We start from the raw sequence: 25,837 nt of genomic DNA on the forward strand, positions 1-25,837 counted from the left end.
GCGGGCCTCGCGCGTGCGCGGCCGTTGCGGCGGCCGTTGGGCGCCTGGGGGGGGCGGAGCGGCCCTCAGGGGGCGCCTGGCGCGGGCGAGCGGAGGCGGGGACGGGCAGGCACGGGTATGGACGGACGGACGGGCAGGGCGGCGGTCCCCGTCCGCTGGTGAAGGCGGGGGGCCGCAAACATCCGTGTGTTGAGTAGCAGGGATGCGACGGGAGGCGGAGCATCGACAGCAGCGGTTTAAATTGATTAAGTGATTCCCCTGGCTACACGGAAGAAAATAAACCAGTCATAAGCACACCTTGCAGGAATGAAAATTAACTTACATATATATATATATATGGACTGAATTTGTCGCTGTTATAATTACACGCATGGTTCTGCAAATTGCACCTCATAACACATGCCTGCCTGCGCTCACAAAGCTGTCTGCAATTTGTTTGATAAATTCAAGGCAATACCTTACAAAGTGAGAAAATCCACCTGAAACTTCAAAAAAAAACAAAAAACAAAAGTATCTGGCCTGGTGAATGTTGCGGGAGAACAACCATTGTGCAGGGTCATGTGTTAGCACTGAGGGAAACAGTTAAATCTCCCACAGATGCAGACCACAGGTGGGGTTTTCCTGTGATTTCAGTGGGACCAGGACTTGTCAGTCAGTGGTGTCTCAAGTCCCGAAGGAGATCTGTAGAACGTGAATCTTGTTATGTATTTTAATGCCTTACCTAAAGTCATTATTCTTACTGTGTTAAAAAGTGAGGGCAAGCACTTAATGGAGATGTGGCAAACGTGAGCCTTACCTGCTTCTGAGACTGGCAACTCCACTTTTACCTCATCTTACATGGTGGGAGTTTTCTCCTTCACTCTTAAACTGCCGTTTGGTGGTCGCAGGGCTGGAGGAGAGTTGCAATAGGTTTTTTGAGCATGATCAAGCAAAACTGCAGAACCCCTGAAAGCCTGAACAAAAAACCCTGGAAGTGGACTGTTCAGCATGCTCTACTCGAACTAATTTGGATCAAGTGCACAACTGCATGGCAGAGATGCATTTGTCTATGGAGTTGTCTTCCAAGAAGACGTCAGATAGCTGACACACCGGAGGCCTGTGCGGCCATTCAGAGTGACCCAGACAGGATGGAGGGTTGGGTGGAGAGGAACCTCATGAGGTTCAACAAGGGCAAGCACAGGGTGAGCACCTGGGGAGGAACAACCCCAAGCACCAGTACAGGCTGGAGGCAGACCTGCTGGAGAGCAGTTTTGCAGAGAGGGATGTGGGGGTTGTGGTGGACAACAAGTTAACTATGAGCCAACAGTGTGCCATTGTGGCCAAGAAGGCCAATGGGATCCTGGCTTGCATCAAGATGAGTGTTGACAGCAGGTCCAGAGAGGTGATCTTCCCCCCTACTCAGCCCTGATGAGGCCACACCTGGAATATTGTGTGCAGTTCTGGGCTCCCCAGGGCTCCCCAGTACAAGAGGGACATAGAACTTCTTGAGAGGATCTAGCATAGAGCCACAAAGATGATTAAGGAATTGGAGCACCTGTCTTATGAGGAAAGACTAAGCAAGCTGGGCCTGTTTAGTCTAGAGAATCACAGAATCATCTAGGTTGGAAGAGACCTCCAAGATCACCGAGTCCAACCTCTGACTGAACACTAACAAGTCCTCCACTAAACCATATCCCTAAGCTCTACATCTAAACGTCTTTTAAAGACCTCCAGGGATGGTGACTCAACCACTTCCCTGGGCAGCCCATTCCAATGCCTAACAACCCTTTCAGTAAAGAAGTTCTTCCTAATATCCACCTAAACCTTCCCTGGCGCAACTTTAGCCCATTTCCCCTCATCCTGTCACCAGGTATGTGGGAGAATAGACCAACCCCCACCTCGCTACAGCCTCCTTTAAGGTACCTCTAGAGTATGATAAGGTTGCCCCAATCTCTTCTCCAGATTGAACAGTCCCAGCTCCCTCAGCCGCTCCTCGTAAGACTTGTTCTCCAGACCCTTCACGAGCTTCGTAGCCCTTCTCTGGACTCGCTCGAGCATCTCCATGTCCTTCTTGTAGCGAGGGGCCCAAAACTGAACACAGTACTCAAGGTGCGGCCTCACCAGAGCTGAGTACAGGGGGACAATCACTTCCCTGGACCTGCTGGCCACACTGTTTCTTATACAAGCCAGGATGCTGTTGGCCTTCTTGGCTGCCTGAGCACACTGCTGGCTCATATTCAGCCGCCTGTCAACCATCACTCCCAGGTCCTTCTCTGCCAGGCAGCTCTCCAACCACTCATCTCCCACCCTGTAGCACTGTTTGGGGTTGTTGTGCCCCAGGTGCAGGACCCGGCACTTGGCCTTGTTGAACTTCATACTGTTGGCCTTGGCCCATCGGTCCAGCCTATCCAGATCCTCCTGCAGAGCCTTCCTACCCTCGAGCAGATCGACACACGCACCTAACTTGGTGTCATCTGCAAACTTGCTGAGGGCGCACTCGATCCCCTCGTCCAGATCATTGATGAAGATGTTAAAGAGGACTGGTCCCAGTACCGAGCCCTGGGGGACTCCACTAGTGACCGGCCTCCAACTGGATTTAATTCCGTTCACCACAACTCTTTGGGCCCGGCTATCCAGCCATTTTCTAACCCAACAAAGCGTAGGCCAGTCCAAGCCAAGAGCAGCCAGTTTCGAGAAGGGATCTTATCAACCTCTATAAATACCTGAGGGGCCAAATTCTTCTCAGTTGTGGCCAGTGACAGAACAAGGGGTAATGGGTATAAATTGAATGACAGGAGGTTTCATCGCCATGTGAGCAAGAACTTTATGGTCTGGGTGACAGAGCACTGGAACAGGCTGCCCAGAGAGGTTGTGGAGTCTCCTTCTTTGGAGATATTCAACACCTGCCTGGATGCCATCCTGTGGAACATACTCCACATGGCCCTGCTTGAGCAAGGTGGTTGGACTAGATGGTCTCTGGAGGTCCCTCCCAACCTCAACCATCCTGCAATTCAGGTGACCCAGGGTAGACCATCATGGAGCTGCTCATCGGTGGCACTGTGGATGTCTGAAGCTGGTTTTCTTGACCTGAGCTTGAGGACTAATTAGCATTTTCTTTGTTGCTGCTCTCAGGAAGAATAAAACAGGAGTATTGAAGGCATCAGAGAATGAATAAACATTTGAAGAATTCTGAAGTAATCTGTATTTTAATTTTATTGTCTTGTCATAAATAATTGCCTTTTTTTAGCGATTGATATTTAGAAGTAGTAATCTAAAGATACATTTTCTTAGCTTCAAATAGACTTGATGATCCTTATGGGTCCCTTCCAACTTGGGATATTCCATGATTCTATGATTCTATGAATAGTTGAGAAAATAAATACAAGTGCTGGAGGTACCATGTCCTTGCAACAGCATGCAGAGAGATCATTCCTGAGCATGAATGGGCTCCAGAAATGACAGGGAGAAGCACTCACAAGTGACATGAAGAGGATGCAAAGCTTCAAGTCTGCATTTGGTCCTGTCAGCTTTACAAAGCCCAGATGTCTCTGGCCTATCCCCCCTCACCCCTGCACACTTTAGTATTAAAAGGGATGCTGTAAGGAGGAAGATCACCTAACCATTGTGTCCCCTTGCTTCTTAAGTGCATTAAGTTAATTTATTTTATTTATTTTTTAACCCAGCAAAGGAAGATTTGAAAGAAAAGAGTATTTGCCCAGACAGTGCAGTTGCCTTCTGAGTACGTAGATTTTCTGCCATCACTTTCACAATCAAGTGTTTATCATTCTTAGGAAACTTTTTTAAAGGTACTTCAGTTACTCATTTCTAGGAACTGAAGCCTCACGTCCAGAAAAAGCTCCGGTTGGTACAAGCTGTAGCTGCGCTCCTGCCTAGCAACACGGATCATCACAAACAAATCCGTCGGGAGCGCCCTGGCTCCCGATGAATGCAGTGTCCAAATACGGTCTCTGTATCGATAGTTCAGCTCTCTCAGTGCGATTCCTCTTGCCAGCGCCGGACCGTATCTCCTTCGTCACCGCGACCTCTGACTCAAGGTATGTTCTGTCGGCCTGGTGAGGCTGTTGGCTGAAATACAGAGATCTGCAGATGTGCTCGTCGGCGTTTCGAAATGTCTGGACTGAGTTGGTACTAGCTGTAGTGATCAGAGATGCCCTGGCCAGTTCAGAGACAAATAACATCCTCTACTCCTCAATTGATATGACGCTGATTTTTACTGTTACTGTCTTGTGATTGTCCCTTCTCCTTTTAGCCAGTTTTATCCCAAGACTAGAAAAAAAGGGTTCATCATGGTCAAATCTAACTCTGAGGGGAAGATTGTGAGTCACCAAGTGATCGTCTCTTATATTTGTTTCTGTCACGTTACTAGTTATAGCCATAACTATAACTATTCATAGCAACTGATGTATTTTGATTGATCCAAGTCATAAATTTTCTTTATTGATTATCTACCTCATACGGAATTATTTTGGAAGGCTACAGCAAAATCAGTTAACCCATTCTAGCTTTAGAGCAAAGGCTCGAAATTTGGCGGGGAGTCTGCTCATTGTCAGGGGCATGCTTCTTCCTGCCCCCTGCAAAAACCCACGGCAAATCTGGACAAATGGTGAGACTGAAGGAGGGGTAGCGGGCTGCTCGAGGGGATGGTGCTGCCCGCAGGTGCAGAGCGTGTGGCTGACTCCTCCACGTGGTGATGACAACTGGCATTGCTCTGAGTCAGTTTAAGTAGCAGTGATGCGGATTAAGGTATCCTCAACCAGCAGACGAGTGTGGGAACAACTGCTGCTCCATATAGCAGAACACTGGGGGATGTGGGGGGGTCTTTTGTTGCTTTCTTCAGTGTCTAGGAATTCGTAGGTGCTAGTGAGACTCCAGAGTTAAAGAATCATGGGTTTGGTAATTATAGACGGGGTAGCAGTCTATAATTACCAGCCTGCAGTCTTCAGGTGCTCTCTCTGTATATGCATTTTAATGACAAAATCATAATAAATATTTCTGTTCCTTAAAGTAGTTCTTTTATTACCCCTTCTCACTCTTTTTTTTTTTTTTTAATGTGGTTTTATTTAGGAAATGTGAACTGATTTAGGAACATAGTAGCAACTGTCGTGAGACATCTCTTCATTATTTAATTCATGAGTTACTGTTGTTGGTTCATGCAGAGCTGCATTCAGCTGCACAAGCAAGACTAAATAGATATGTTCTGTTTGTTCCTGTATTTAGCACAAAGAACTAGTCTCATACTTTGCTTTAATTCATCTTGGATATATTTCTACTTGTGGAGTTAACTGAACCCAACCTTCAATTTGAACTTCAGTCATTGTTTTTAAGTTTTGCTGAGCCTGAACCAGAACCGAACCAGAAGAATTTTTTGAAAGAGTGAACCTAAACTGAAACCAAATAAAAATTACATTACTTCAGGGGAATGGTACGTACATTTGTTTTCTGGATTTAACTGACCTCCTCAGGGATACTGTTTTAAGAAATATGCTTAAATAGTTTAGAACAATCAGACTTCTATATTCTCTTCAACACAAGGCTGAAATTTGTGCATTAACATGTACTAAATTACAGCATTTGTAACTGGTAATAAACAAAATTTAACTTAATTTTAGAAAACAGCAGCATACTTAAGGAATTTAGTGGGTGAAGTTGTACAGGTAATACAAGGTCATACCTGAAAGCTGTCGTCAGAAGAATATAGAGTAGATACTACTGAGAAAGATCAGATATGATTAAGTCTAACAAAGCGGTAATTGCAAATATTTATTTCATTTTTTGGACATTTTTTGCAGCAAGATAAGGTTTATGTAAGCATGTGCTTGAGAAACAGAGAAGAAAAAACTAGACCTCAGGAGTGGAAAAGCCACTCTTTACCCCTAAGTGACACAAAACAGCTAGCTGAAGAAATAACTGTAACTGATCCACTAAACAATTATTTACCTTTGGTGCAGAAATCATACCAAATCCCCTCATTGCAACACAAAAGTATTTGGTAGGGTTTCTGAGTGCCTCTGAAACGAGGAAGTTAATCAAAAATAAAAATCTTTACACTTCACATAGGACCTGCATACACATTACATCTTACCCATATTTTCCAAAACGCTTTCCATTGCACAGAATTTTCTTTTTCATTAATAAATATCCTTCAAAGTTTATCAATTTTTTTAAATATTGATTTGGCGCTGGAGAAGGAAACAAAAATTATATCAGCAACTGATATCAATACCCTCAGCTGTTTACATTTTTACTGTGACGTAAATAGGTTTTTAAACTCTAAGTCTAAAATTAAATTTATGGATTAGCTTTTATCCACTGATGTTTCTTTATGGTAGTGGTAGGGAGTATGTAACTGGGCATGCAATGTAAGGTATGTTAGTGAGTGGATACTTACAACCGTACTTTTCTGATTGGTGGACTGTGGGACTAGCTGAGATATTAAATAGGTCTTTTTTTTTAGTTTTCTTCTTGTAAGTTACAAATAAAAGTATGTAACTTGGTCCCTAAAATCGCTTTTTCATTTGGCATATTACAGGTATAGTGGCAAGGAGATATCACAAAACGCTGAGTGATACCATGCCTTTTTAGTGGTATGCTTGTCTTTATGTTTAGATGGCAATATTTTAAAATAGGATAAGAGATACTATAGAAACTATTCTTAACTTCTGTTCTTAACATCTCCAAAGTAGTTATCTACTCTTTTGCAAAGGCAGTAAGGCAAGTGTATGTATAAGATTCTTCTTGAAAACGGTGCTAGTGTTTGGTTTAATATCCTTTTCAACGTTGTGGAGGCAGACCCTCAGCTGCTCTTTGAGCTGGACTTGGCATGACTAAGAATGTCAGAGGAGAGAGAATCCTTTAATGGTCAAGAAGAAAATTTCTGTTGACAGGAAGATGCAAAGTAACTCTTCTGCAAGGTAAATTCTGGCCTTTAGGCCTATTCTCCAGTATTCAAGAGAAACCTAGTTTTCATCTTCATGCTAATAATGGGCTACTCAAGCTTCTCAGAACATAATAAAGAAAGACATAAGAGGAAGCCAGCACAGCTAAAGAACGAGGTAAGGGAGGCCATTAGAAGCAAAAAGGAAACCTCCTTTCTACCCTTTGAAAACTGTTTTGGAAGATAGATGGGTTCATAAATTATGTTACATTAACAGCATGAAGGAGATAAGAAATGAGTCTGAGGAGTGATTGCAAAGCCATGGGGGCAAACCCAAAAACAAACAAACAAAAAAAACCAATCCCTTTCCAGTTAAGTGTCAGGAACAGGAGGCTTGCCACAAAGTGGGTAGGGCTTGTGTAAAAGGTGTCAAAGAAACACCTAGAGAAAGCAAAACCAGAGGAGAAACTACAACATTTGTCTTTTTGTGTCTGTATTCACAGTGCAGGGGCTTAGAGAAATCCATGCCAGCACTTTCCATGAAGGGGAATTCATCAGATTTATCTCAAATTAAAGTACAGGGTAGCAAAGGTGAGGGAACAAACAGATAAAATAAGCAAGACATCATGGGGACCAGCTGGCCTCCATCCAAGAGCTCTGAGAACACGCAGGCGTCAGAAAGCTGAAGTACTGACTGCAGTGTGTGACCTGTGACCCCACTTCCAAAACCCCTTCCCCTGCTCGCTGGGTGGAGAATGTGCCTGACATTTTCCAAAAAAGACTTCAGTGAAGACCCAAGCATCCATACACAATGAAGCCTGTTGTGTTGTCCAGACCAGGCAAATAAGTAATATCTGTCCTACACAACAGAATCAGCAGATACACATATGAATGTGCATACTGAGGAAGGCACAGCGCAGCTTTTGTTACGTTATGTCATGTCTTGCAGGTCTTCGGTGGAGTTAACGTGTGTGGACAAGGGACAGCTCATGTTTAAGGGCTACCAGGATTTCCAGTGGCAATGAGGTCCCCAGACAATTCTTCATTTAAAAATAAATAGATAAATAAATAATATTTTTTAAAGCACAGCTTTTATGCAACAAGAAGAAAAAGGAATGGATCAAAAAATGTCTAAAAGACAGGAAACAGAAATAAAACAGAAATAAAGGTCTGTTTTCATAGAAGAGAGAGATCACAAGAGGAGTCTGCAGGGACCTGTGCTGTGACTTGTGCTGCTTAATGTATTCATAAATGATCTGGAAAAAGAGGGTGAGCAGTGAGATATCACAGATTGCTAATGATATTAAGCTATTCAGGTAAAGGAAAGTTAGAGGACAAATTGTGATGAAGTTAAAGGGCTTACTGTGAAGAACTGAAGAACTGAAGACAAGACGGAGTGACTAGATAATAAAATGGCAGATAAAATGTGAGGTAGTGTACTTCACTTCAGACTAAATATAAAGTCGTGCTCACGGGAAACAAATCATATATACGGTGACGGGCTGTAAGCTGGCTTTCCGCTCACAAGTGATGTCTTTGGTTTCTGATGAGTGTTTCTGTGAAAACATCAGCTCAGTGTTCCCCTTTACGCAGAAAAGCAAATCAAATATTTGAAATTATCAAGAGTGGAACAGAGAACATTGTAATGCATTCGCCTCTGTATCAATCCATAGTTCACTGCATACTGAGTAGTATGTACAGTGCTTTTCCTCGCATCTCAAAAAGGGCATGATAGAGCAGGAAATGATTCAGAAAAAGGTTTGGCAAGGACAACGGAAGAATGGTTCTGGATGAGGCATACCTGCAGGTTCTTCAGTCAGAAAAACTGGTGACTGAGACATGACAGGGGTCTATAAAATCACCAGTGGCAGAGAAAAGACGAATGGGGAGACGCTGTCACTGTGTTTTTCCAAGCAAGGAAAAAGGATATTAATGAAACTTGTAGGAATTACGTTCAAAATAAAAAGACGTGGTCTTCACAGGATGTTAAGCTGTAGAAATCTTTGCTGCATGATACTGTAAGATGCTGCAAGATGCAGAGTGTAGGAGTTAAAACCCAGCTGGACAAATTAACAGAAGAAAAATCCATTAAATATAAGGGCTCCTAAGGAAGAAAACATCACCTACCATCCATAACACAGAAGCCTCCAAAACACAGATTAGTGGACCCTGGGAGTGCTTGGGGTGGACACAGATTAGTGGACCCTGGGAGTGCTTATTTAATAACACGCATACCTTGTTATTAAAATGGGCATCCTCTGTCGGCTGCTGCTGGAGACCAGGTACTAAACTAGACAAGTTTTAAGTTCCCAGTATAGCAGTTCTTCATGCAAATTCTGTAGGAAAGATTCAGAGGCGGTAAGATTCACCATCAAGGAACGTTTCAGTCACGAAAGATTAGGAGAAACACCGATGACTTCAGGAAGAAAAAATCTTAATCCATACAGCAGGAAAATAGTGTCAAAAACAGTTAAGTGGTGAAGTAGGTCACGCGTGTGCAAATAGCTAACACTGGCCCTCTGCAGGGGAGGAGCGCTGGTATCTGCGGGTTCTGCCGGTGATCTCTGGGACAGCTGTTAGCTACAAAGGCCTATCACTGTGCAGGGGGAGAGAATTAACTTTGAAGGCAAGAATAAGAAAGAAAGAGCACGTAGTAGAAGAAAGGCTGTCTCCTTGTAGGAGAAGAGGCCGCCTCAAAATCCTTCTCCAAAAAGAAAAGGAACTTCTTTTAGATGGATGGTAAGATATAGCGTAATGCTGTGATACGCCCTAAATTAAAACCTTGTTTTAAGGTTGCATAAAGGTAACTTGAAAACAGACTGTACAGAAAATGCTCACTTTACCTCTGCTGTTCTCACATTCACCAGACTGTAATGCTTGCTGAGCTCACCTACGGTTATAGCTGAGTGTCCATTCTTACCTCTTTTTTCATCTTTGAAAAAAAAAAAAAAAAGCCTTTTGCAGTTGGAGTTTTGTGTACGTTGTTTCAACTCAAGAATTATTGGGAACTTTAAGGAAAACTGGTTATTTTTTACTGACATGACGTGGGGAAGTACATTTTCCATTAGTCTCCCACTGAAACATGACACAAACATAATGCAAAAGATGACATTTGGCTTGTGGGGCCATTAAGGAAAGGAAAATCTAAGTCTGAAGAAAATCAAATAATTATTTTGACGGTGCAAATATTTAAAATTGAACTATCTATACTGATGCAGTAAAAAGCAGTATCCGTTCAGGGTGGTGTAGCTAAAATTGTTTATAGCTCTCTGTACATATTGAGCCACTATAATTACTCTAATCACAAAGTTCCCTTACACCCTTCGTAATGGCCTTAAACGACTTTTTGGTTCTAACTATTGAAAATATAGCTGACATTTCTGCTGCAAGTGCTGTGTCATTTTGGCGGTGGGAAGTGCAGACCCCTGCCGTCCGAGCGGGGCACTGGAAAGGTGACAGCATTTAGAAAATTAGGCTGCTAAACTGTGATCTGTGTATAAAACCTGTATCAGACAACAAACCTTGATACTTGTATATGAATATGATTAATTTATGAATAGTTTAATTCCATTTGAAGTGATGTGTTTATTCTATTAACCACAAAATGAAACACGTAAAAGCACTGTATTCTGTGGGTCATATCAAAACTGCAAAGTGCTTCTGTTGGCTCTGACAGAGCGGTGACTTCACACCTTTTCCCTCTAAACTAACTGTGGTTAAGCCACTGACAGAATTTTGTGATACAACTGGAAGCTGTTGCTGAAAGCCCTGTTTTTTTTGTAGCTAAGGAGACTCTGTTGGGAAAAAGAACAACAAATGCTTGGAAACTTTCCCTAATTCAGAAGGAACTTATAAGCCTTTTTTTTCTTCTTCTGTAGAAGACATACAGTGACACTTGTCTGTTGGGTGTAACAAAATTGCATATTGTCCCTTTGGCTAAGAAGTAGATGACGCCTAGGGCCATCTGGGATTTGGGCAAAAAATAATGACACAGAGCTGGGGTATTTACCATAATTTATTATACACTGATCTCACTGCCCTGAAAAGCAACATGAAAAAGACAACGAAAAGTTCCTTCTTGTGAAAATCTAGAAATGATTTTTTTTTTTTTTTTGCTGCTGTTTTCAGCCTTTTAAACTGGCATTTTGTCTGCAGTTGCTTACAAATTCTCCAAACTGAAATACTACCCTTCCCAAACGAACCCCAACCTCTCCCTATTCCTTCCCCCCTTTAAAAAAAAAAAATCAGCCTGAGGCAACACCCAGGACAGAAAACTTCTTCCAAGTAGTTAAAGCTTGGCAAACATATAAACAATGGAAAACAAACAAACAAACAAACAAGGATTAGTTGGATGTTTGCCTCAGCCTGAATGTTCTGGAGAAAAATAATAATAAAAAAAAAAAGTCCAGAAACGTTTCAGCCATTTCTCAGAATGAAGTTAGGAGGAAATGTTATTTTAATTTTCTGTAAACCCCTTACTGTTTAAACTGAAAATGTAGTTCTCTGAAACCAGGTCTCAACAATCAATACAGGTGGTGCCCTGGTGTGAGAGACAGACTTTTCTGCTCCTTTCACGTTTCAGGTGCTCAAGGCTCCGAACACCATGCAGGCAAGCACAGCATGTCCAAAACATCTAACGCAGCCACACGTGCAGACTATGGCTCTGTATCACACAGACAGAGTCTGGCCTCAGCGATTACACGACGTGCACGGATCAATTACATTCAGTGTCAGGCTTATTGAACCTATTTGCAACCAGGACTTGGTTTTCGCCCCAGGGTATAAGAAGACTCAACCCTTCCTATGCTTCTCCCCTGTAAAAATCATGAGCATCTGAAGAATCACAGTTGTCCGTGCGCAGCAGAAACTCAACACTGCTAAATTCCCCCAAGTTTCTTCTCCTCCAGTTCATAAAGCAGTGGGCTAATTGAAGTTGCCTGTTCCAGCATTTGGTGGCATCTAAATTCTGGGCACGCGCTGCAGGGAGAACGTCTCTTTGGTCTCTTCAGCACTTCTGCTGCTGAGGTCCAGAGGAGAAAAATATCTGACTGAATGTGAGTGGATGAGGAACAGGGTTACCACGGGCAGGGAGACAGGCAGAAATGGGGGGAGAAGTATCTCTGGGGTGTAGGAGTCAGATGGTACTGGCAGCAGGTTCAACTTCAGCAAAAGAAGTAATAGTAAGACTAACCTTGGGCCGCCAGCTGCTTTTGATAAATACAGCTCTTGGTGTGCTCTCTTGGGTTAGTTCTGTCTTTACGTCTTGGATACAGCCTATGATATCCTGTAGTGTTAGGACCCTGCCTAATTTAATAACAAGTGTATAATTCTCAGCCCTGAGTCAGACCCAGAAATGTACTGTCCAAAATGACTGTGTGGGCTGGTGGAAAAAGGCAGATTAACAACGGGAAATGCCACCAGCCTCCGACAGCTTCTCTCTTTTCAGGTCCTGCAGAGCTACCAAGGCCTAACACACCTTCACTTCAGGTAAGGATGGTCGGAGGAAGGCAAATACCTGCCCTTTTGGGCTTGGCTGCCAAGCCAAGGTCACTACGTTGTTGTGCTGACTGCTTGCTGGGCTTCTTCCCATGCTATGGCTCAAACACATCTTATTTCATCTGGTGGAGCATTTGACCAGGTTAGCCAGCATTTCAGTGCATTTGTGAGGTGCTTGTTGTATTCGGTGGCCACTGGCATTAACCTAACAATTAAGAGTGGCATGTAGAGCAGTTAAGTACCAGGAAGGGAGGGTTAGCAATTATAAACCAGAAGACCTAAGTAACATAGTGTTCTGTACTCTGTTTCACTAGGAAAGAAAACCGTATGCTCTGTCCATTCCAGATATAAAGTACTTGTGTAAATCCAAGCACTGTTTTTGTATGCCTCCCGTAATTGGCACTGTGTAATTCGTACTTTGTTAAATGAGTATATTCTAGTTCAGAAAATGTATCCATTCAGACTTCTAAGTGTCAAACATGGGATGTACATTCAGTACTGATACACCTAGAATAAACTTAAAAAAGCCGAGTTATTTTTTTATATGCTTACCTTCCTTTGGACTCATCTTGATTACATACAAAATGTACATACAAGGTTGTGTTAAACAAAAACAAAACCAAAAACAGCCCACAAGAAAACAATAGTTTAAAAATGAACGTATTTGTGAGTTCCTCTGTTGTGGGATTTTGAGATGAACATTCACAAGTTAGTTTTACACACTTTGAATCTTCTACGTGCTTTTCATTTATCTTTGTTATAAATTTTAATTAGAAATATTCAAAAATTTTTTCTGCCTGAGATGTAGCTGTAGTAGACCAATCTCACATAACCAAGGCAGTATCTTACAAACACCCCTCTGTCAATAATGCAAAACTTGGTTGAAGCTTACTGTGAAAAGACATGCTATGGCATGTTGGTTGGAAGGGTGAAAAATATGGATTTCAGGTAGTTTTTCAGCTTCTGTTTTTCATAACTGAATTTTATATACCAAGAGATAAACTTTATGTGCTGTGAGCATAACTGCTATGTGCTAAGCTTATAAACTTGATGATGTGTGCACTCATAAGCATAATAGTCTGTGCATTCACAAATTTGATGGGCCCTACACATAAAGATATTAGCTATCTGGATTTATGTTAATTTTATTCTCCAGAAGGGAAATAATTTATAGGCAATGCACTTAACAGAGAACAGCAAAGTAGTTTTGTGCAACCACTGGCATATGTAAGTTTCACGTACAGCTGCTGATAAATTAAATCATTTGTGGATACACTTTCACATCTCTACAGGCTTACCACCTTTACCCAGTCCACGCTACAATTTAAAAATTACAGATTTTTTTGTGTAAGAGTTTAAAATATCATTTATGAAACTGCCAATGCAAATGCACAGAACCCAACAACAAATGAAACAGTAGCAGAAGTCCTTTTTCTCCTCCTCTCACAATCAGGTATCATAGCAATTATGCCAATGACGTATCTCATCTTCAGTTACACTACCAACGCTTGCCAGTATCCCATCCCCCCAATATAAAATAATTTTTCTCATATATCATAAAGCTGTCTCCACCTTCCACAGTTGGTACTGGTGGTAGAGAAAGTATCTCAGCCAATAAGGGTGAGCTGAGGAGGGTCTATACTATTCACAAACAATTCTATCTATGTAATAGAAATAATGGTGATGCCAGCAGAGGTGGATAAAATCAAAATCCCTGGCATCGTGAAAGCCAGGACACCACCATTTCAGTGCTAAAATGCAGATTTAGACAGATACCAAAAGTAGATCCAAGAGTTATCAGAAATGCACTCCAAACATATTGATGCTGATAACACTTGACCATGTTTAGGCAATCAGTAGCCATGACTTTGTCAGTGCGTAAACATATCCTAAACACGTCCACGTGACTACATGAGCTTCAGACAGCTGTAGCATATTTGTGTACTAGCCATGTGTCTTGTGTTGTCATAGATTTGGTCAATATGCAAAGCCTGACTTTAACTGGCCTTAATAAAAAAACGTGACAATACACCATCGTGCCGAGGGAAAATCACTGATAAGGAACAGTCCAGCTCTCTGTTCTGCAGTCCTTATGGGCCACTTCTTGCCTAGAACATGTTGTCAAAATGCAGGCATCTGGCCCACCTCATGTTTTCTCGTACTGATTTGGAGATGACTCAAGCCAGTTTTGCTAAGGTCTTTTCACAAACATGTCTGTACTGAATGCATGAACAATCAGACCTCCTGACTTCAGCTGATGAAGAAAAAGCATGCATTGTCCCAGATGTGTGTGCGTGTGGGGGGGGACCCCTTGCAAGGTTTTGTCATTTCCTGAGACCTGAATGCCACCATTTGTCCACCTGTTTTTTTCTTCTCATCCTGGCAGTTCAGCTGGGAGGTCGTCCAACATCAGAGTCCCAGCACAGGGGAGTTCAGGGTGGAAGTTACTAATACTGACACAAGAAGATAGATAGCTCTGTAGCCTTTCCCAAAGGAAGAGAGATGGAGAACTGTAATGTCCAACAGTCAAGCCTAACTCACTGCAAACCATCTGGTGAACTTCTGGACTCACCCCCGCGTTATACCTCAGAAGGGAACTGGGACCTGACTTGCCCACACGGAGAGCAGGCTGGCAGCCACGCCAGCACTGAATTAATTGTTTGTATGATGTTATTCTTCCCATGCCACTTCCAGACCTGTGGCCTCATACGTGTTTCCCCCGCAGATGGCTGTGTCACTCTGCCCTCCCGAGACTGTTACAGGCGGCCTGGGGAACCTACAGCAGGAATACTTCAGGGATATCCTCACGCCAGCAGAAAAACCCTGCCCAGCAGCCGACGTGCTATTTTAGTAGCTTTGTTCTGGCAGGGCTGTCCCTGCGGGACATGACAGCGCTGGCCTGGTTGGCCTCACCGCTGGCATGCAGAAGTGATCATGAGGTGGGCAGGGGCGTTCTCATAAGGTCAGCACCGGCCGTGCCTGCCTCGCCAGTTCCCTGGAATAGCTTGTTGAGGTGGAACTGCAGGCCCCTAAAAAGCGTGCCCTACAGAAAAAGGAGTGCTGGCCCACATAGCAATTAGCCTACATTGGTGATGCCACAGAATATGCTCCAGGACCAAATCAGTGTGGACAGCCCAGGAACTGAGTCTGAAAAGTATATTATAGGAAAACAATATATACAAATATGATGAGTTTTACATGCGTAATAGAAAGAACAAATTCATTTTATTTTGGTTTCATAAGGCTGAGTCAACAGCCTCTTGATTAGTCCCTCGGTCCATCTCGCATCATAATTTTTTAACTCCCAGTAATGATCAGCTGCTTCACAAACTGATGACTCTTCTTCGGCAGAGATCTCAAATGAAAGAGGCTCGAACAAGTTTTGTCAAAAATTGTTGGCCAGGTATGGGATCGATCCTAATTAATTCGTTAATCATTTCACACTATGGGAAAAGATGAACTACAATCTTAATTGTTAATGCTTCTGTTTGGTCTGCCAACTGGCCAAGCTGCACGCATATCACCCTAAATAAGTCCCAGTTCACCACCGCCTTTGCTCAGTAGGGTAACATGCTGGAGCTTTGGGGTAGTTCACAGGGAGGTACACAGGGAATCTGGAAGCCTGAAATAAAATCTTGGTTTGGGAGGGGACAGAGAATCTGGGAGGGGAAAATAATAGATAACCGAGCATTATGGCTTCTACTGCTTGAAGAACAATTTCTCAGTATTGCCATAAGTAGCGAGTTCAGAGAAATGTACTTTAAGACTTGTCACAATATCTTTTTCTTAGTTAGCAGGAGGTTTTATGGTCAAGTGTGCAGACACCTAACCGAACACACTTCTGAGAACTTTCACAAACAGATATGTGAAGTCACGACACTGCAAGTATCATGAGTTAGAATTTCAAAGACAATAGCCCTCCAGAGGGAGCACAAGAAGCTTTCTCTTGACATGACGAACAAAGTTTTCATTTTAGCCAGCAAAGACATATATTCTGCTGTACAACTACAGGGCAAAGAAAATGTATTTTGTATCACCGGATAGGCTTCAAAAGAAACTGCCCACGAAGGACCTAATTTTAATAGGATTGAGGACTTTTTTTTTGACTCTTACAGGAATTTTCTACAGGGAACCAAAAACTTTACACTGAGTAGGTGTAGGTAGCATCAACTGAACTACGTTACAATCAGCAGAACTAAACACATTTTTTTGGGAGGGATGTGCATTGTGTTGTACTAGCCCTTTTAGGTATGAGTGAAACTTTATGATTAAATTAACAGAATGCCTTTCTGATCTTTCCAAACACAGGGAAAACAGATCCCTCTGGAAGTTGGAAATTGAAGATGCAGAGGAATTCCCAGAAGGGAAAGGCTTGAGACTGTAGCACTTGATTTGCAAGGTTTTTACAGAGTCACAATTCTTCAGGATGCCTGATTTTGATGGAAAACTGTTCTGCACTCATACAAACTTATTTACCATGGAAAGAGGTTTCAAGAGGAGATCTCTGAAACAGCTTTAAAGCACACCTTTGCCCTAATTTAACACGGCCTCTATTCCAGAGACTTCTTCCCCCCAAAAAACTTTAAAAGAACTTTGAAGTTGGAGTGAGGAAGTTGTTGTATTCAGAAGAGTGATCTTCAGCCTGCCTCTTTACAGAGCGAGAACAGCAAGGAATACATGACAACCATTCAAGAGAATATTAGAAAAAAACTCAGGGAGCTGCACTTTTTTTTTTTTGGTAGCAAGCCTCATCCGGCAGCAACAGCAGCAATTCCAGGACCTTCTGGTCCAGAGGCGTGCCAACCTACACAACATGCAGTACTGGCTGTCAATCCAAACCCTGTACTATCAAAGCCAGGCTCTGCTGATGACTCAAAAGCATATCCATCTACATTCAGATAGGTTACCATGGCAACCTCTCTGGCCTAAAAAGAGATGGACCACATTAGTTACTTAGCAGCACCTTTTTGACAGGCGAAACACAAGCTGCTCGCTCCAGATGATGGTTTGATTTAGAATTAAGTCTGTCTGAGAGCTGCTATGGCGTTCTCTGAAGTGTTAATGACGTAACCCAGAGAGAACTTCTTTGGGGACTCAACTTCATATTGTGGCCCAGCACCAAAGGGACTGAGCTATATGGTGGCTTTGCCTGAGAAACACGAGTTAGCAGAACAGTTGACATAACCTTTTTCCTACACCGTGAAGAAGTCCTTCTGAAGATCTTCTAAGATCAACCCAGTCTGCTGAGCTAAGGAGGCCACTCTTGCAGAGGATATGCAGGACACAAAGGATTATTTGAATTGCTGCTGGCACAACACATCTTCTATATTGAAGCATCTGTTCAAAGTACAAATATTAAGCCCTGGAAAGGTCACAGCCCCCATGGCTGATGTGAAAGAAGTCTGGAGTTCAGGCAGAAATGTACACACTCCAAAGAAAAAACTGCATGGCTACAAGGGCTTTGTAGGGTTTAGATCACAGAACGAAGACTTCCAGGACCTAGGGTGAAGAGGGAAATGCAGCTCTCTACTCAGTGTAGCAAGACTGAAAAGAGAAAAACTTGGATATATTACCCATAATCACACTCTGCTGTCATGGAGCTGTGTGGCTGAAACAACAACAACAACACAGTGTATCTATACTTGAAGCAGGAGAAAGACATGGAGCCAGGCCAACAAGATACTAAGCATTTCCCATAGATGTACTTAGCTCCTTAACTAGGAAAACTGCTTCATCCCAGAAATGGTAGAAATAGTCTTACTGATATAACGTGTGCTCAGAAAGCCAGAAGGATAACTACTGACATGGCTATATACCTTTAAGTCTACCACTGGCAGAATGCTGGGCTGAATAACTAACGTGCTACCTTCAAACACCAGTTACATACCTGAGTAGAGATTCCTCACTTGAGTTATGAAGTCCTGGTAATTGGCAGGAAGTGGGGAAGGTTCTGAAACTGTGAGTACCATGTTTATCACACCAGCAGTCTATCTACTTCAGTATTGTTTCTTGTACAGCAGTTTCCACTACTAGAAATTTTAAAGAAAACAATTACAGAACAAGCAGACCTAACACGTCTGTAATACTCTTTAGTGAGTAGAAGCCTTAAAGCATGAAAGAAATGTAATTTTCAACTTTTTCCTCTGACTTATTGATCTCAGTTCTCTTTCTCTGATAAAAGAGAAAGCAAATGGGAAAATACAAGTATTTATTTATGACTTTAAATCTGTCTGTTGTACCATATCTTGTTTTTCCTTTAGATGACCAAATCTATTTTTTTTTCCCCTAAATCTCCTTTTTTCCCCTAATACCGATAATAACGGCCATCAGTCTGTGAAACCCCTGTTTCTACAGCATGCTTTCGGTGGTAGCTCTGCACCTTTGGGATCTTTTGGATCCTTTAGTTTCCAATTACAACCATTTCTGCACTGGGCCTAAGTCTACTCTGTTGACAGCATAGATTTAAATGCATACCACAAAAATGGAAAACAAGAAGGATTATATTTCTCACTACACAGAAAGAGGGACAGAAGGAGAGGCAAAATAGTCAACCAGGGTTGACTATAAGGTGAATTTCTGTCCCATTAAGATACTGTAATTCAGTGTTTTCAGAGTTGCCAATTGCATCACCTTTTACCTACTGAACTAACAAAACTTTTATTTTGTTTTGTTTTCTTTTACATCTGTTCTGTTTCTCAAGCCTGTTGAAAATAATGTTTCTCAAATCTTATTTCTCCATGCTGGATGCTTTCCTCCTCTTAGTGAGTGTGTGTGTTTGTGTGTGTATGTACTTTTGTGTGTACTTTTTTCCTCAGTTTTTTTTTTTTTTTTTTTTTTTCTAAAGAATTCTACTTATTATTGTTCTTTTTGACCCCAAATATTCAGCTTTCTGAGAGATTTGTCTTTTTGGAAGAGAAAAACAAGTATTTCCCAGGAGCCTGTCGTTGTATACATGAGAAATATACACCAGCTTGTGATTTAAAGTGGGACACTGAAATGTCAACCTATCCTTAGAAGCTTTTTGAATGATAATAAAAATAATACAATTCCCCTCTTGACAGTCCATTCTTTCCTAAATAATAAAAAAGATGTGATAATTCATTATTATGTAGAACAAAGTAGAAGAAATTAGATTCAAAAAAAAAAATGGTCATCACCTTTTAAAGGGCATTTTATCTTGGCCCAAGTTTTCACATTCCCATCTCAGCAAGCTTAGGTACAGCCAGCAAAACAAAAGTAGAGGACTATTGAGCACAAATGCATGAGAATATGGTAGCATTTTTAAGTGTCAGCACAAAAACACACCAAAAACACACCACCACCACCACCACAAAAGGTATGTACTGTAACATACTGTAATACAGTAACTGGTTTAATAAGTTTCTATGAGATTTGTAGTTACATACGGTGATGCAACAGAGAAACCACTCTGCCACAGCACATTACCATTCACACAGAATGGCAAAGAGATTTTAGTGTAATGTATAGTGCGTGCATGTATAGCGTGTGCATTTTAGTGTAATGTATAGCGTGTGCATGTATCTTAGGCCAAAACCTGATGACGCTGACCTGGGAGTCCTTGGGCAGAAGCAGGTGATCCTGCACCTTTGTTACCCGGCAGAACACAGCTGTTGGCTTTCCTCATCCTGGGCTACGAACTGCTTTCTGATCATACTCCAAGGCAGAGAAAGAAGTGTCAAAAGTGGCTCAAAGTGACCTCTCCGTCTTTTGGGGGCTGAGGGGGATGAGAAATGACTGCTTAAGCCATGGTGCTCCCAGACACCTTCCAGGGCTTTAAGGTGCAATTTCACGGGTGGTTTAATCCACCCTAACGCTGTGCTGTTACTGAGCGGGGTGGTCCCAACAAGTCCCACTGCCCACTGCCACTTCCTGTCATCTCCTCAGTATCAGCATTTATCCTAGCCATACAAATGTATTTATTTATGTATTTTGTGCCTAGGTGCTTCAATTTGTTTGTTTCTGATGTAAAAAGAGGCAGAAGGACTGAATGGCTGGAAGTGGAGAGACTGCGGACTGCTATTTTCAGCAGCAACAAACTTTTAGCTTGGTCAAACCGCTTGCGATACTCTGTAAAGCAGTGGTTAGATTTTTGAGGGATGTGGTACTTTGGTTGTTGCTGTACCTGCCTCCCTACCTTTGGCCGTTTAATTTCACCTTTTAAGCCGAAAGACATTAGAACAGGAGAAAACGCTAATGAAACGGGTGTTAGTAACGTGGCCTAATTTCCTCAAGGAGGCTGGCTGTGAACTAAAACGAGTAAAATATCACAGGATGGAATTAAAATATCAGATAAAGGCCGTACTCTACTTTTTGTCCCTTGCGCGCATTTACGAAAAAAAACGAGAAAAAAACCAACAGCAAATAACGCCCCGGTGAGGGTTCGGGCTGGCTGTGCGGACTCCCAAACCGCTCTGCGACTCGGAGCCGGAGCCCTCCCTCAGGACTCCCCTCACAGAGCACACCCAGGCGGTACGAGGCAACTTTCGGGGGCTTGTTTTGGGGCGGAACACCTTTATTTCGCGCAGCGGGGCCGTGAGGGAGCCCCGCCCGCCCGGCGCCCCCCTCCCGTCGGGGGGGGGGGGGCCGCCCCCCCCCCCCCCCCCCCCCCCCCCGAGAGCCGTTACCGGCCTCGCGCCCCGCCCCTCCCCCCGGCGCGCAGGGGCCATCCCGGCCGGTAGCGTCACCCGCCGGGGGGCGGGGCGGCAGCGGTTGCCATGGAGACGGCGGGCCCCGCCCTTCCCCTTCCCCTCCCTCCCCACGTCAGCGCCGTCTCCCGCCCGGGCGGGGTGGGCCGGGTGATTGACAGTTGCCCCAGCAACGGGCTCGCCCCGCCGCCATTTTGTCAGTTAGCTTTTTTTTTAAGCTTTTTTCAAAAAAAAAAAAAAACCACCCTTCCCGCCTGAACCGCGGGCGTTTTTTTTTTTTTTTTTTTAATTTTTATTTTTCTTCCCTTTTCCTTTCGCACCTCCCCTCTCCGAAAAATAAAAATTACTAAAAAATAGGAAACAAATGGTGTGTCCCCCCCGGTGAGGCGAGCAGCTGAGCCCCCCGGGGTGGGCACGGGCCGGGGCTGCGGCGTGAGGAGAGCGGAGCCGGTTCGTGAAGGAGGAGGAGGAGGAGGAGGAGGAGGAGGAGCGGGGAGGCAGCGAGGGGGAGGAGGTAGCGGCTGGCAGGCGGGGGAGGGAGGGAGCGAGGAGTTCCCGGGGGCTCGGTACGGCGCTGCGCTTCCCCCCCACCCCTCCTCCTCCTCCTCCTCCTCCTCCTCCTCCTCCTCCACCTCCACCCCCCGCCCGCCGCTGTCCCCGCGCTGCCTGGCCGGGGCTCAGGCCGCCGCTGCCGCCGCCGAGCCGCTCCGATCCGAGGCGAGGCCGGGCCCCGCCGTTGCCGCCGCCGGGCGCTGCGCAGGTTTGGAACGCGCGCCATTTTGTGAGCGATAGAAAACCCAGCCCGGCCGGGAAGCGCCGCGGATCCGCCCGCCGGGCCGGGCCGGGCCCCCTCCTCCTCCTCCCTGCCCGCCGCGCAGGGAGGAAGGCGCGCAGCGGGCAGACCCCGCCGCGGGACGCTGCCTGCCGTGTGCCCCGAGCCGCGCAGGGCCCGAGCGCGGCGGGGCGGCCGGGCTGCGTACCGAGAGGGAGGCGCCGCTGCCGCCGCCGCACCGGGGCCCCGTGCCGAGGCCGGGCGTTGCGAGGAGAGAGGCCTCGAGCGAGCGAACGAGAGAGCGAGCGACCGGGAGGAGCCGCGCCGGAGCGCGGGGCCCGCCGCCCCCCGGACGGGTAAGCGAGCCGCCCGGAGCCGGCGGCGCCGAGCTGCGCAGCGGGACGAGCTGGGGCCGCCTCCCGGCCCGGCCCGGCGCGGCCGAGGGGGGCGCAGCGCGGGGGGCAGCCCCGCTGCCATCTTAGGCGCGGAGGACGAGGAGGAGGCGGCGGGCGAGGGCGCGGGGGGCCCGGCGAGACCCGAGCGGAGCCGGCAGGGCCCGCGGCCGCGCCGGGCGTTGGGGCCGGCCTCCCTCCCACCCACCCTCCCTCCCTGCCTGCCTCCGTCCTTCCCGGCCGGGACCGGGCGGCGGCCTCCGCGGCCCTTTTCCCTCTCTCGGTGTCCGGGAGAGGCCGAGCCGGGGAAGCGGAGCCGCCGGGAGGGCGCCGTGCCCGGGGATGTGGAGGAAGGGAGCTCGCCGGGATCCCCCGGCCCCGCTGCGCAACGCCCTGCGGTGGGCGGGCGGCAGCGGGGGGCGGCAGGAGCTGGGCCATCAGCTGGGCAGGCACCTGTTGTGGCCCGGGCTGCGGGGGCCTGCCCTCGGGGGGCTCCCCTGGGGCTGCAGGGGATGGTGGAGGCCGGTGCAGGGGGGCTGCCTGCCTCGGGGTGCTGTCACCCCGCCGGGTGGGGGAGAGAGGGAGAAGCGCTTGGGCGGAGGTACGCACAGGGCTCCTGGGGTTGAGCAGCTAGCTGACGGGGCTTTTAGGAAAAGAAGGAGCCCATCTGAGGCTTTCCCTCCCGCCGCCGCGGCATCAGAAAGCACAATTGGAAGTCCTGTAATTTGAAATTTCGAAATTGGTGCATTTTTGAATCGCAGTCAGCTTTGAAGTTCTCGGTTTAGTCCGTCCAAAGACTATGTAGGGGTTCTTTGATCGTGTGTCTAGATTGCTGCTGTTACTTAGTTCTCCTATTACTCCACAGTCATTGGGGGAAATAAACATTCATTGTTCTTTAAAATTAACAAAGGCAGAATATCTGGCTACAAAATAAATCAACAAGCGTGGTTTTGACAACCTACTGTTTTAATCCCAATGAGACCGCGGTAACTTTGGCCAGTAGGTATACATAGTCACTTTTACACGGGTATAGCAGCATGGTAGGAACCTGTCTGAGGACAAGTTAACAACTTGTCTTATTCTTCAGCTTTACCAATAAAATTATAAGTTGATGATGTCTGCTGATAAAGAAGCAAATGTGTTGTTCGTAGTGGTACTTAGTTATCTGCTAGTAACCGAGCAGAATTCAACTTACTTCTGTGGATTAGTGTAGCCCAAAGAAGTTTTGGTAAAACTTGTTTCTCTTTTCCTCTACTCACCCCAACCACTGTAGGTTGGATATTTTTGGAAAATTAATTATACTTTATAGAATTAGAATAATAACACTGAGAATAACTCTGAATTTGAGCTAGTATTTTTTAACTATTATCTCTATATATTTAGTGAACTCTGTGTGTGTGTATCTGTATAAACTACTTTTGTAGGCTACACTTAATGTTTTTGGTTTATATGAAGCATTTAGAACCAGAGCCGCTTTATTTGCGGTCTGAAGTAGAATGCATGTGATAAATTTACATTTATTTTGTGAATTAAAAATTGTATCAAAGTTCATGAAGCTTATTGAGTTGAGTTTTTTGTTTTTTTTTTTCAACGAACTAAGTAACTTGTTCAAAATTGAATACAGGGCACGGTCTTTCTAAATCACAAAAAGAGGGCAATTCCTTCTCTGAAACTGTTGCATGTGCATTTTTATATGTTACACTAGTTTAATATTGTTCCCAGGCAAAGGGGTAAGAAAGTCTGTTACGTGATCAGTTCCTGAATCAATACTCAGGTGGGTTTAGGACGTGCCATTGGAATCCCCTCCTCCATGCTGGACAGTTACAGAGAAGCAGCACCAAGGATAACTTTACCTAATAGCAGCCAAGCGTTCTCTATCTCAGTGTCAATTTATGGGCAGTATTCCCACACTTGTGTAAAACAAGGATGTAGTAATCAGGAATTCATCAATTCTTAAAGTATGTGGGTTTTGCATGGACTAGGAATTAACACGCGATGACCATAAATGACTTCTAACACTGGTAGATAGTTTACACAAAGTAGAAAAACATGACTGGAGTCAAGTAAAAACTGTGTTTCGTCTAAGCTTTTAAAGTAACATTTAACTGGGACATACTTGCTAACATGTATATTGTGTTTTAAAACTCTTAATTCCAATGGAACCTTGTAAAGAAACGTGTCTGGGCTAACTGTTCGGTTAGGCTTTGCCTTAATGACCTTAACGTGAGTTTTTTGTTATTTTAGTTAAATGAGTTAGTCAACACCTTAAAATATATCATGAAAAAGTCCCTTCCCATTAGGTTATGCTAACATGTATGAAGCAGTACCACCTGCTTGTGCAATAGTGTGCAAGAAGACCAGTTAATAAAACTCATGAAAAACCGTGCCTTTATTTGCCATGATGCTATTTTATGATTTTACCTGATCTGAAAAAGGGTAGCGACTCTTTCCAAAGAAGCAATTTTATTGCGATAATTAAATCCTCTCTTCAGTGTTCCTCTTAAAACCTCCGTATTTCAGGTGGTTTTAACCCTGGCTACGGGACTACAGGTTGAAAGTTGCTGTTACAACTTATGTTCTTGAGAAAGAATTGAAGAATGGTATACGTTTAGTCTTCCTGTAGTAATTTTGGATGTCGTTTGGACAACTGCTTTCCAAAGTGAAGTCAAAATCTTTCCTGATATCTTTGTTTTATGGAAGCATGGGAGACTTGTATAACTTCTGAAATCCCTTTGTAAATAGATCCTGTTGTTTTAGAATAGGATTATTTACAGAGAACTGCTACTTTTGTCTTCATAACTGAATACAATAGATTATTTGTTAAGTTACTTTACAATTCCATCTCTTTTCCTTTTTCAGTAAGAGTTTAAGGAACTTTTTAAAAAAATGTTTAATAACTTTTCGCTAATCAGACTCATCTGATTAGTCAGACTTCTTTTTTGCTCTAAGACCAAAATAATACAAAAGCCTTTCTGAGCAAATGTTTTTCTTGTAAACTCAAGACTGGGGAAAAAAGTCAACAAGGCTTTGGAAAGAGGAATACTCTCCTTTTCCTTTCTCACCTCTGTGGGTCCTTCAAGAGGAAAGTTCTGGGAGCTATAGTCTACTGAAGTTTTAAAAACACTGGAAAAAACCCACCACCTCTTTGATAACTAGAAACAATTGTTCCTTCTAGAAAGACGTATTCTATATATACAGTTACATAGTACTCTCTCTTGGAGGTGACACAATATACCCATAGAATTGCAGTGACCTAATCATTAGTTGCTCGTAACAGTATGATATCCATAGATTAATCTTTTTCCTTTTTGTGGAAGGGAGATAAAATTCTGGTTTCATTTCTGTTTTATCTAAGCATATATTAAAAAATAGCTCAATTGCTTTTGCTAGTACAAATGTATTTTTTTACTTTGTCTTTAGTGCACACATACCCCAGCTTTACTAGGACTTCAGCTCCATTTCCTTTAATACTCATATATTTATGAGTCTTGTCCAATATCTGTGGGTGCTTAATTATGGCTTGCATGTCTGAGAGCATAGATCACAAAAGCAGCTCCTTTTTTTCTTGACTAGAAGGTACAGTGATGAGACTTCCCTTCCCTTCCCTTCCCTTCCCTTCCCTTCCCTTCCCTTCCCT

General features: G+C 44.2%; 1 protein-coding gene and 2 long non-coding RNA genes across 3 annotated transcripts in view; all 3 read left to right on the top strand.

Moving 5' to 3' along the window:
- The first annotated feature begins 3,895 nt into the window (after positions 1 to 3,895).
- LOC118160779 lies at positions 3,896 to 5,001 on the top strand. The gene is made up of 2 exons (XR_004747670.1): positions 3,896 to 4,034; positions 4,657 to 5,001. It is a non-coding gene; the product is annotated as an uncharacterized LOC118160779 (long non-coding RNA).
- Positions 5,002 to 6,194: 1,193 nt separating this feature from the next.
- LOC118160780 lies at positions 6,195 to 18,529 on the top strand. The gene is made up of 3 exons (XR_004747671.1): positions 6,195 to 6,911; positions 11,821 to 12,512; positions 16,679 to 18,529. It is a non-coding gene; the product is annotated as an uncharacterized LOC118160780 (long non-coding RNA).
- Positions 18,530 to 21,713: 3,184 nt separating this feature from the next.
- The window catches only part of DYRK1A (dual specificity tyrosine phosphorylation regulated kinase 1A), an 88,776-nt gene continuing 84,652 nt past the window's right edge, over positions 21,714 to 25,837 (top strand). The window contains exon 1 of the mRNA XM_035315762.1: positions 21,714 to 22,164. The gene's annotated coding sequence lies outside the window, so the exon portion shown is untranslated. The remainder of the gene's footprint in view (positions 22,165 to 25,837) is intronic.

The sequence above is a fragment of the Oxyura jamaicensis genome, chromosome 1 (assembly GCF_011077185.1).
Source record: "Oxyura jamaicensis isolate SHBP4307 breed ruddy duck chromosome 1, BPBGC_Ojam_1.0, whole genome shotgun sequence".
Lineage (NCBI taxonomy): Eukaryota > Metazoa > Chordata > Aves > Anseriformes > Anatidae > Oxyura > Oxyura jamaicensis.